The following is an 8,609-nucleotide window of genomic DNA, read 5'->3' on the forward strand; positions in this document are numbered from 1 at the left end:
GCGTACAGAAGCCTCGATGCCCCGCCCTCCCTTAGGCTCCGCCCTCTGCGGGGTGAGGCCAGGGGTCCCGCTCCGCCTCTCGGTCGCCCCGGCCCCGCGCTTACCTGGCCCTGCAGCGCCGCCTAGGGGCCGCCGGGGATACAGCGGAGTCTTGTCGCGCAGAGGGAGGACCAGGCCGTATTTTTCTGTTGCTAAAACGCTAGGAACGTGGTTTTCTGTGTCTTGGTTCGAACCCCAGTCCTGCCACTTAATAATTGTGTCACTTGGGCTTTTTGTACTTCGATTTTCTTTTTTTCTTATTTTATTTTATTTTATTTTATTTTTTAATTAAATCTTTATTGTTCAGATTATTACATTTGTTCCTCTTTTTTTCCCCCCATAACTCCCCTCCTCCCAGTTCCCGCCCCACCCTCCACCCTCACTCCCCACCCACTGTCCTCATCCATAGGTGCACGATTTTTGTCCAGTCTCTTCCCACATCTCCCACACCCCTTTCCCCCCCAAGAATAGTCAGTCCATTCCCTTTCTATGTCCCTGATTCTATTATAATCAACAGTTCATTCTGTTCATCAGATTATTTATTCACTTGATTCTTAGATTCACTTGTTGATAGATGCATATTTGTTGTTCATAATTTGTATCTTTACCTTTTTCTTCCTCTTCCTCTTCTTAAAGGATACCTTTCAGCATTTCATATAATCCTGGTTTGGTGGTGATGAACTCCTTTAGCTTTTCCTTATCTGTGAAGCTCTTTATCTGACCTTCAATTCTGAATGATAGCTTTGCTGGATAAAGTAATCTTGGTTGTAGGTTCTTGGTATTCATCACTTTGAATATTTCTTGCCACTCCCTTCTGGCCTGCAAAGTTTCTGTTGAGAAATCAGCTGACAGTCGTATGGGTATTCCCTTGTAGGTAACTGAGTTTCTTTCTCTTGCTGTTTTTAAGATTCTCTCTTTGTCTTTTGCTCTTGGCATTTTAATTATGATGTGTCTTGGTGTGGTCCTCTTTGGATTCCTTTTGTTTGGGGTTCTCCGCGCTTCTTGGACCTGTAAGTCCATTTCTTTCACCAGGTGGGGGAAGTTTTCTGTCATTATTTCTTCAAATAGGTTTTCAATATCTTGCTCTCTCTCATCTTCTGGCACCCCTATAATTCTGATGTTGGTACGATTGAAGCTGTCCCAGAGGCTCCTTACACTATCCTCGCATTTTTGGATTCTTTTTTCATTTTGCTTTTCCGGTTGGATGTTTTTTGCTTCCTCGCATTTCAAATCATTGACTTGATTCTTGCGCTCCTCTGGTCTGCTGTCGGGGGTCTGTATAATATTCGTTATTTCAGTCTGTGTATACTTAATTTCTAGTTGGTTCCCCAATATAAGATCGAGGGTCTTATTAGTTTTCATGTAGATCTCATTAAGTTTATCGACAGCTTCTAAACAGTTCTTGAGAGACCTTAAAAGTGTGGTTCTGAACTCTATATCTTCCATTGACAATTTTGTCCTGTTTCTTTGTCTCCACATTTTGTTATGCTTCCTTGGTGCACCCCCTAGTGGTCTTTGTTCGCAGTCTTATAGTTAAATCTTGATTGTTGTAGCTAATTCCAGGGAGGGTTTGACCTCCAGGCCAAGTGGCTATGAGAATCAGCTGTGTCAGCAGTGAGAGAACTTCTGTCCTCTAGGGAGGTGCTAATCTAGCCTTTGCCTGAGGCTATCTGGCAAATGCCTCTGTGCAGGGCGTGGGCGGGGCGGGTCGCACAGGATCAACAGGGTGGGCCGGAGAGAGCAGTTATGGCGGCTCTCAGTCCTGTCCCAAGGGGCTCTGCCTCTCTGAGTCCCAGCACCCGCTGCAAAGCTCGGAGAGAAAGCTGCACTCGCTCTGACCGAAGCCAGACAGTCCCGCTTCTGCCGTTTGAGTCTGGATCCCTAAAGACTCTCCCGGATCTGGTGCTCAGAGTCTGCGACTCCCTCCCGATTGAAAACGCCAACCGCGCCCTCCGCCGCCAGCCCGCTCCGCGCACTCCGCACCTCAGAATTTGACTTCAGCACTGCGCCTCCTCTGAGTGTCCGTGTGCGTTTCTCTTTCCTCCTAGTTGTAGGACTTCCACTCAGCCAGTGTTCCTGTGGTTCTGGGTGATGTCCCTTCCGTTTTTTGGTTTCACTTTTGAAGTAGTTGTTCAAAGCAGCAAACTCCGGCGTTAACCTATGCCGCCATCTTGGTTCTCCTCGCCCACTTATCCCGTACTTCGATTTTCTTATCTGTAAAATAGACGTAGTAATACCTGTATCATAGGTTTGTTGGGAGGATTGTATGTGTTAATATGTGAAGACTGTCTAGAGCAGTGAATCGAATATAGTAATCAATACATTATTATTGCTCAGGGAAATTTGAGGGGAAAAGCGGGTTTGGAGCGGTGTACCTTATGATTAGTTCACAATCCTCTACTTATTTTGAATACACATAACGAGTCTGAGCAACATACAAAAGAATGAGAATCACAGCCTCTACCTGCTGGAACGTCATGATCTATTCTGCAACATTTAGCCATTTGAGAGCAAGGCCGGGGTGGCAACATTTCATGTTCTTGGCTTTTCGTGTTGAAGGTTTCCCAAACAATGTGTGATATGGGTGTAACCAGAAAAGACTCACCGATAGGCAGCACCTGACCTGGAACTGGCAAAACGTGGATATGGCACCGTGGGAAGCCGAACGCTGTGTAGAACACAGAGGAAGGACTGACGCTTAAAGCTAACGATGCATATTTTCCCAGTGGAGGCAAATGAGGGAGCAAATGTACAATACTCCTCGGCTGTAGCGAGGTTTTAAATTCAGAATGTTTCATAGCATTGTCTGTTTATTGAATTGTACAACAATGTCCATATCTTTTACCGGCACCAGGCGATACTTGTTGGCCCAGAGTGGGAGAGAGCAAGTAAAGCCCACCAAAGAGTAGCATTCTTTTTTATTTTTATCCAAACTGTGTTTATTGGGACAGTTCCCACTCCCCTTGATTCCGGTGTTTTTAGTGCTGCTTCCTTCTGAAGGAGTGTCCTATGGAAGCCTTGCTTTTCCTCCTGTCGGCCTAGAGAGGACCGTGGAGCTACCGTCTGTGCGGCTAAGGATGGTCGCGATTTTATGCCATCCTTGGCGTTTCACATTCGTGAGGTAGGAATTGGGGCTCTGCACCAGGCCCCTCTTCTTCCCTTCTGGAGAGGAATGAAGGAGATTCTTAGCGAGAGGCATGTCGTCAGGGGGAACTCTTCTCACCAGAAAGGGAGTGACATTCTTGCTTCACTGTCTCACAAAGTGACTTTTTTGGTAGCAATTTTGGGGTAGGAAATTTCTTTGTAGAATTCTTATTTTCCAATTGGAATGACAGTAGCATCAACTATCATGTTTTCCTAGAGCTAGTGCCATTCCTAGAGAGAACTAGGTAAAATGACATGTATAAGTTGAAGTTAAATTTCATCCCAAGTGGAGCTTGAGTTCACTTAATATTTCTGATTTGGTTAGAATTGTGACACTATTTTTTTATGCCAATATAAGTACATTTCCTACAACTGAGGGGTGTGTGTGTGTGTGTGTGTGTGTGTGTGTGTGTGTGTGTTGGAAGGAAAAGTGTCTCTGGTTTCCTTATTCCTACTCACTTAACCCATTCCAGCTTAGCTTCTGCATTCCTCACTCCTCTGAAGCAACTTTCTCATGGAGATTTTTCAGCAGAATGCTATCACACCTCTCTATAGCCTTCAACATAGTTAATCTCTCCCTCCTTCTTGGAACCTTCTCTTTCCTTGGTTTCTAGAACCCCACATTTGCTTGTCTCAAAGGAAGCTCAAGTTCTTTATGTCCAAAAGTATATGCATGATCTTTCCCCTACATCTGGCACCATTTATTTCTTTAAGCAAACCAAAAATGTAGGCAGCATCCTTAACACCTCCCCTTCCTTATGCTATATATCCAGCCCATCAGCAAGTCATGCCAATTTTGTTTACCTTATCAGTATTTCTTAAATCAATCCAAAATTTCTCATCTCCATCACCACCATAAAGTCTAGGTTACTACTATCTTTTGTTTAGACCACTACAGTAACCTCCTTACTAGTTTTCCCAAGTTTACCAGAAAGGTAAACTTGCTTCACTGTGTCACCAAGTGCCTTTTTTGTAGCAGTTTTTGGGTAGCAATCTGTGTTTCACATGTGCTACAGTAATAGAGATTTTTTCCAAATGCAAATCTTATAATGCACCACCCCCCACCCTCCAGCCTTCCAGTGGCTTTCCATTACATTTAAGACAAACTCGAATCATTAACATGGCCAACAACATCCCATATGGGCTTCATCTCACATCAAGCTGCCTTCTGATCTCTGGGTTCCAGTCACTCTTTCCCCCATCCAGTTGTTCTGCTTATCTTCTAATAAAATAATTTGCTTAGACTATTTTTTCATGCCCAGAATACACTACCTCCGCCTCCACTTGTTAAAATTCTATTCAGCCCTGGCTGGTTTGGCTCAGTGGATAGAGCATCGGCCTGTGGACCGAAGGATCCCGGATTCCATTCTGGTCAGGACATGTGCTGAGGTTGCAGGCTCGATCCCCAGTAGGGGGCGTGCAGGAGGCAGCCGATCAATGATTCTCTCTCATCATTGGTATTTCTATCTCTCTCTCCCTCTCCTTTCTTCGCTGAAATCAATAAAAAAATATTTTTAAAAATCCCTATTCACTCTTTTTGTTACAGGTTGAGCTCTCCAAGAAGCAGACTCTGAGATGAAGGTTAGTGTGCAGGATGTTTATTAAGGAGTGCTTCTGAGAGCAACAGCTGTGAAGGGGAGGGAAAGGAAACAAGTGGGCCGCGGGAGGAGTTGAGAAGTGGTGGGTCCAACTAAAGCCTCCGTGGACCTCATGGAGATCTCTGGATTACAATGGTCCTTGAGAAATATCTTACATGTTCCCCCAATAAAGTGCTTTATAGCTCCAGGATCCAATGCAGGGGGATGTGTTGCATTTAATCGTCATGTCTTGTTGGTTTTCTCCTATTGGGAGCAGTCCTGGTCTTTCTCTTTCACAATCTTGACATATTTGTAGAGGACAGGGCACTTTGCAGAATGTTCATCAGTTTGGATTTGTCTGATTGTTTCCTCCTTATTGACTTTAGGATATGCTGTTTTGGTAGGAATACCACAGAAGTGATTCTATGTTTCTCTCAGAGCCTTCTCCTCCATCCCAGCTGTTATTATTGTAAAATCTAGTTTTGAGCTCAGCTGGGTGTGGCTCAGTGGTTGAGCATCAACCTATGAACCAGGAGGTCACGGTTTGATTCCCAGTCAGGGCACATACCCAGGTTGCAGGCTCGATCCCCAAGGTGGGACTTGCAGGAAGCAGCCGATCAATAATTCTCATCATTGATGTTTCTATCTCTTTCTCTCCCTCTCTGAAATCAATGAAGATATATTAACAAAATAAAAATCTAATTTCAACTCATTTGCATACAGTGACAAGTATGGAGATGAAACATTTTCTCTTAGTTTAACTTTCAGGCAGCTGGAGGAGCAAGAAAAGGAGCTAATTTTTTAGAGAGGCTACTATGTACCAGGAATTCTCTTGTTTCATTTAATTTTTAGAAAATCCTTTCAAGGTTGCCATTATTTTCTGTTACAGAGTTTAGCCCCCAAAAGGATTATATCATAAATATAATATAATATAATCCTATATAATATAGAGTTAATATGCTAATTAGACAGGACGGCTGAACGACCTTGGAATGACCAGTGGGTGGGGGGCGGGGCCAGCGCTAAGGAGCAGTGAGCCCAGGTGGGGGTGGCGAGCACAGCAGTGGTGGCGGTAGCCTCTCCCACCTCTGCGGCAGGTGGGCAGTCCTGGACTGCGAGAGCCCGGACTGCAAGAGGGATGCCTGAGTGCCAGCAGGCAGACATCCCCTGAGGGGTCCCGGACTGTGAGAGGGCGCAGGCCAGGCTCAGGGACCCCCCCCCCTCAGTGCATGAATTTCGTGCACCGGGCCTCTAGTATAATATAACTAGTAAGACAAGATCACCCTTGAGATGGGCAAAGTGCACTTCAGAGTCAGCTGTTTTGCAATGTTCTTCCTGACTGCATAAATAACAACTGATTCCAATGATGTAAGAGAACCAGATTGGGGGCGGGTGCTGTTTCTTAAGCCATGTCCAGGAGTCTGGATCAGAGAGTGTGGTGGACATTGTCATGAGTGGCAACTTAGTGCCGGCTTCCTTCCTTCCAAAGAATATTTATTGAGTGCTTACCATGTGTTAGGTCCAACTTTAGGTACTTGTTGGGTTTCCCAGAAGCAAATTCTGAGAGAAGGATTTGTGTGAAAGTGATTAGTAAAGGTTTCAGGAAAAACTGGTAGGAGAATAGGAAGATGGGACAGGAAAGGCAAGAAGGGTATGGCAAGGTGTCTTAGTCCATCTGGGCTGCTGTAAAAGAATACCATAAACTGGTCACTTATAAACAACACATATTTATTTCTCACATTTCTGAAGGCTGGGAGTCTAGGATCAAGGTGCCGGCAGAATTGGTGTCTGGGGAAGACCTACTTCCTGGCTCTTAGACGGCAGGTTTTCGCTGTGTCTTCACATGGCAGAAGGAGCAAGCTAGCCCTCTGAGGTCATTTTTTTTTTTTTTAAATAAGGGCACTAATACCAGTCATGAGGGCTCTGTCTGCATGATCTGATACTGTTCCTAAGGCCCATCACCCATCACTTAATACCAATACTTTGGAGGGTAAAATCTCAACATATGAATCTTGTGGGGAAGGGCACAAACACTCAGACCATAGCACTAGGGAATTTGGATATTTGGGGAACAATTTTCTCACAAAAAGAAGAAGGTGCTGGCTGAAGGAGAGCTCCTGGGATGTGTAAAAGTGGGAAAGGGACCCAAGGGGAGATGGGCAAAGGACCTACTGACAGTGCATACTACAAGGCTTCATATATTTTAGTCATTTCCCACATTGTGTCCCCTACCTTCTCAAGGTTGAAACCAGAAAGTTCACATGCCCAGAGTTTTTTTGTAGCTAGAGTCCTGACAGGTGACCTGGGGTTCACCAATCAGACATATCCAGGGGTGACTTCAGCTAAGGAGACAGCAAGTGGGGACTGGTTTTCCACTGCGAGGGAGGCGCGCGGCCCTTTGGGAGTAGCAGCGGCAGAGCTTCTGGTGTCCATTCCTGAACATCTTTGGTGCCAAGTGGCAGTGGCAGCTGTGTTTTTGGCAGAGTGGCCGCCATTGTATTTGGGCCTTGCTTCTGACCATCTAGCTTTAGAGCCTGGCGCTCCTGTCCTCCAAGAGATTCTGTGAATTACCCAATATCCCTTACTACATTTCTGCATGAGCTAGTCAGAGTGGAGAGTGCTGGTAATTAAGAACACTGAATGGTACTGGTGATATGGCACCAAACTTTGAATAACAGTAAGTGGCTCATAGACTTTGTAAATATATTTTATTTCAGAATAAGGAGCAGTAAGTGCAATACTCATTAAAACAATCTAATATGTTGCACGTTAGTGGAGAAAGCTACCTCAAACTCAACTCATCATGTTACAGAACAGAAAGAGTTCACCCCCCATTGATAGCAGAGCCAAGCACATCGAGACTTGCAGTGGAGAAATGTTGACTATTTTATTATGAATGGTGCAAACCAGGAGGATAGGAAGCTGATTCTCAAAAGTCTGAAATTTCTGATGGCGTGTAGGTTACAGATTATATAGGGCAAAATCACAAGACAGTTGGGATGGTATTTGAGAACTGATTGATTGGAGGTGAGGTATGGGTAATGAATCATTTCTTCAGGTCTTCAGGACAGTCTGAGGTCTTTTCCGATGTTCCTCTGTTTGGTTTTATGGGAAAATAGCCAGGATGTCATTCTACTTTAGGGCTCAGGCACTGAAACACAACTTAGGTCAAGATGTTATTTTCAGGAGAACCAAGATGGCGGCATAGGTTAACGCCGGAGTTTGCTGCTTTGAACAACTACTTCAAAAGTGAAACCAAAAAACGGAAGGGACATCACCCAGAACCACAGGAACACTGGCTGAGTGGAAGTCCTACAACTAGGAGGAAAGAGAAACGCATACGGACACTCAGAGGAGGCGCAGTGCTGAAGTCAAATTCTGAGGTGCGGAGTGCGCGGAGCGGGCTGGCGGCGGAGGGCGCGGTTGGCGTTTTCAATCGGGAGGGAGTCGCAGACTCTGAGCACCAGATCCGGGAGAGTCTTTAGGGATCCAGACTCAAACGGCAGAAGCGGGACTGTCTGGCTTCGGTCAGAGCGAGTGCAGCTTTCTCTCCGAGCTTTGCAGCGGGTGCTGGGACTCAGAGAGGCAGAGCCCCTTGGGACAGGACTGAGAGCCGCCATAACTGCTCTCTCCGGCCCACCCTGTTGATCCTGTGCGACCCGCCCCGCCCACGCCCTGCACAGAGGCATTTGCCAGATAGCCTCAGGCAAAGGCTAGATTAGCACCTCCCTAGAGGACAGAAGTTCTCTCACTGCTGACACAGCTGATTCTCATAGCCACTTGGCCTGGAGGTCAAACCCTCCCTGGAATTAGCTACAACAATCAAGATTTATCTATAAGACTGCGAAC

This window comes from Myotis daubentonii, chromosome 4 (assembly GCF_963259705.1).
Source record: "Myotis daubentonii chromosome 4, mMyoDau2.1, whole genome shotgun sequence".
In the NCBI taxonomy this organism is placed as follows: Eukaryota; Metazoa; Chordata; class Mammalia; order Chiroptera; family Vespertilionidae; genus Myotis; species Myotis daubentonii.